Here is a 3,081-nt window from a genome sequence, read left to right as displayed (position 1 = left end):
CTAAATTATGTTTTAATTTGTTTTTAACTGTTGTAAGCCGCCCTGGGTCCCTTTGGGGAGAAGGGCGGGGTATAAATAAAGTTATTATTATTATTATTATTATTATTATTATTATTAACCCCCCCCCCCCCAAAGAATCAGTGAGATTTCCAGTGCCCAGTTTAAAATTCTTCTATTTCAGGCAGATCAAGATAAGGACCCTCCTGGCTTTGTAAGTGCAAAATAGAAAACTTTCCCCTTACCACCTGAAGCCTCTTTTTTGTCCTTTTTAGGGGGGGGGGAGTGGCTGCCTTCTGGAGTATCTCCAGCTCCACGAGATTGGGACCATTCTGGTGTCCTCACATTACCCTTTGCCTGGCCTCACCAACAGCCAAAGTGCGTCTGCCTACTCACAAGTAAACACAACATGAGGCTGCTTGCTTTCCATAGGGCTCAATAGACTGCAGCTGGGAGGGAGGCAGGGACCTCCTTCTCCCTTTTGTGTTTTGGGGGGCTGCATTCATTGAATCAGGACCATTCTGACGTCCTTGGAGTCCTCTCAGCTGCCCTTTCTGATGGACTACTAGTGAGTAAACACGGCCACATGGCTTCCTTTCTGGCTCAGGCTCGCAGCTGGTAGGGATGGGACCTTCTCTGGTGTTTTTGGGAGGCTGCATTCATTGGATTGGGGCCATTCTGATTTCGTTGGATTCCTCTTGGCCTGCCCTTTCTGATAGACTATGGCAAGTATGCCTACTCACAAGTAAACGTGCGCTACGGCTCACTTTCACTTTCCATAGGGCTCTATTCATTTTTTCCTGCAGGGGACTGCATAAAAAAAGGTGCAGGAACGCCGTTCCGGAGCATTCTATTACAAAAAAAGCCCTGCTAGGGTCCCATTGTATACCTAGCATATCTTCACTAGAAAATTGTTTGTGAGAATAATGTATATTTTGACCTTGGTTTGCTTGTGACTTTTTTTTTTAAGTGTGTGTGGGTGGGAAACTTTGCTTCTCTGTGGCAAATTAGAAATGTGAATCCCTGAATTAGGCTTTTGTAGCTTATCTTTAATGCAAAGCCTGCCACTAATTTTATTTTTTTGCTATTATAATTAGCTCTTAGCTCCTGACACATATTAGAAGTGCTTAGAAGGCCTTAACACTAGATCACTCTCTGTTCAGTGATCACAACAGTTTGTACAATTATAGATTAGCTATCTAATGAACACAGTGGATGCAAATCTCAAAAGGCTGCCATTCTGTAAGAGATTTACAAGAAAAAAGGAAAGGTTAATATTTCCAAGCATAGCACTAAAAGGAATGTTCAGTTAAAAAAACCCAAAAACTATTTAAGACTATATTTTCAGCAGCTCAAACTTATTTCTAGCTGGTTTTTGTTAAATGGTGGACAAAAGGTATCCTGCAGATGCTCAGAGACATGTTCTTTATGTCAAGTTTGTCACAAATATTCCGTTTTTCTTCCCAGGACTTCAGTAGGGAGGAGCCTTGGCTCAGTGGTGGTGGTGGATACACATTGCATGCAGATTTCCCCAGGTTTTACCCCTGCACTATCCATCCAAGCCCATGCAAGATACCATGTTCAAATTAGGCAGCAGATTTGCAGGAGCAGTGAACAGATACCCACCACCTGTCTGTTGCCTACAGTCTCCTTACCTTCCTCTGTGCAGCCAAAAGCAGAGCAGAAAAATTGAAACCTTTGAAGCCCATACAGAAGGAGGAGTGAGGTGAAGGAGCAGGATCACTGCATTTTGATTGTTGGAGTGCTAAGATTCTGGCCCCCTGCCTTCTCGCCTCATTCCTTTTCCTGTATAGGCTCTTTTAACAATGAATGGAACAGCCATATTTAAGAACATAAGAACAGCCTTGCTGGATCAGGCCAAAGGCCCATATAGTCCAGCTTCCTGTATCTCACAGTGGCCCACCAAATGCTTCAGGGAGTACACAAGACAACAAGACACAACCTGCGTCCTGGTGCCCTCCCCTGCATCTGGCAATCTGAGGAAGCTTACCTCTAAAACCAGGAACTTGCACATACCTACCATGACTTGTAACCCATGATGAACTTTTCCTCCAGAAATCTGTCCAATCTCCTCTTAAAGGCATCTAGGCAAGATGCCATCACTACTTCCTGTGGTAAGGGGTTCCACAGATTAATAACACTCTGGGTAAAGAAATATTTGTTTAAAGGGCCCAGTCGTGGAAGGATCAAAGGGTTCGTCAATCAGAAAACGGTATTCCTGCCCCCTCCTCTGCTCAGGTTCTTTAAGCAGGAAATGCAGAGCATATTGGGAGTTGTCCCAGTGTGCTCTGTGTTTTTTGCTTTGTTTAAAGAGCTGTTATCCTGCACATGCCTGATCTCATCTGATCTTAGAAGCTAAGCAGGGTCAGGCCTGGTTAATACTTGGATGGGAGACCGCTTGGGAATACCAGGTGCTGTAGGCTTATACCATAGTCTTTCAAGTCTGAAGGTTGCCAACCAAAGAGCCTATGAGAAGAAGGTAAGAGGTGTGTGGGCTTTGGGGGCAGCACGAGCAGCATGGAAAGCAGCATTATTGCCTTAGGCAGCCCAGTAGTTTCAGCTGGCCCTGAATCTGTGCAACCCCAGGTAGGGCAGAGAAAAATTCCTGCCTGAAAGCTACTGAGCTAAATAGACCAAGGGTCTCTCAGTTTCCTATCATAGCCTATTTGACCTGAAAGCTCAATGTCCTGATGCTGATGGTATTCATGTAGAGCAGTGGTTCCTAGACTTTTTCAATTGGCCATTGGCTCTGGCTTCCCATTAGGGCCACAATCTTATACATTGTATAGGGCAGTGAGTTTTATGTGAGGATTCTGTGGCTCCTCTGGCTAGCTTCTGCAGCTCACGGTTAGAATCACTTTGACAGAATAAACCTCGCCTACCGTTAATGCTTGATACAGATGGATTTGTGACAAATTATGGACAAATGAATGAGGTTTATAAGGGTAGCTAAGAACTTGTCCAAACTGGAAGAATGTTCTAAGAATTGGTGCCCCTTTCTTGTACGTATAGGCTCATGATGTCTTATTAATACCACATAATCAAAAATAAAAAAGCACTTCT

At 44.0% G+C, this 3,081-nt stretch overlaps 1 pseudogene; it reads left to right on the top strand.

Moving 5' to 3' along the window:
• The first annotated feature begins 2,322 nt into the window (after positions 1-2,322).
• Positions 2,323-2,441, top strand: LOC136646229 (5S ribosomal RNA; annotated as a pseudogene).
• Positions 2,442-3,081: the final 640 nt, after the last annotated feature.

The sequence above is a fragment of the Tiliqua scincoides genome, chromosome 3, assembly GCF_035046505.1.
Source record: "Tiliqua scincoides isolate rTilSci1 chromosome 3, rTilSci1.hap2, whole genome shotgun sequence".
NCBI classification, from domain to species: Eukaryota; Metazoa; Chordata; class Lepidosauria; order Squamata; family Scincidae; genus Tiliqua; species Tiliqua scincoides.
Note: the sequence above shows the minus strand (reverse complement) of the source record. Positions and strands in the feature narration are given on the sequence as shown.